At 62.6% G+C, this 621-nt stretch overlaps 1 protein-coding gene across 1 annotated transcript in view; it reads left to right on the top strand.

Moving 5' to 3' along the window:
- Positions 1-621, top strand: part of rpp40 (ribonuclease P/MRP 40 subunit) — an 8,056-nt gene that overhangs the window by 4,123 nt on the left and 3,312 nt on the right. The gene's annotated exons all lie outside the window — the stretch shown is intronic.

The following is a 621-nucleotide window of genomic DNA, read 5'->3' on the forward strand; positions in this document are numbered from 1 at the left end:
GCTGGAGGGCGAGTGCTGGAGGGCAAAAGCTAGAGGGCGAGTGCTAGGGGGCGAGTGCTGGAGGGCAAAAGCTAGAGGGCGAGTGCTAGGGGGGCGAGTGCTGGAGGGCGTGGGCTAGAGGGCGTGGGCTATAGGGCAAAAGCTAGAGGGCGTGGGCTATAGGGCAAAAGCTAGAGGGCGTGGGCTATAGGGCAAAAGCTAGAGGGCGAGTACTGGAGGGCAAAAGCTAGAGGGTGTGGGCTATAGGGCAAAAGCTAGAGGGCGAGTGCTGGAGGGCGTGGGCTAGAGGGCAAAAGCTAGAGGGCGAGTGCTGGAGGGCAAAAGCTAGAGGGCGAGTGCTGGAGGGCGAGTGCTGGAGGGTGTGGGCTATAGGGCAAAAGCTGGAGGGCGAGTGCTGGAGGGCGTGGGCTAGAGGGCTAGTGCTAGGGGGCGAGTGCTGGAGGGCAAAAGCTAGAGGGCGAGGGCTGGAGGGCAAAAGCTAGAGGGCGAGTGCTAGGGGGCGAGTGCTGGAGGGCAAAAGCTAGAGGGCGAGTGCTGGAGGGCAAAAGCTAGAGTGCGAGTGCTGGAGGCCGTGGACTAGAGGGTGTGGGCTATAGGGCAAAAGCTGGAGGGCGAGTGCTG

The sequence above is a fragment of the Micropterus dolomieu genome, linkage group LG06 (assembly GCF_021292245.1).
Source record: "Micropterus dolomieu isolate WLL.071019.BEF.003 ecotype Adirondacks linkage group LG06, ASM2129224v1, whole genome shotgun sequence".
Classification (NCBI taxonomy): domain Eukaryota; kingdom Metazoa; phylum Chordata; class Actinopteri; order Centrarchiformes; family Centrarchidae; genus Micropterus; species Micropterus dolomieu.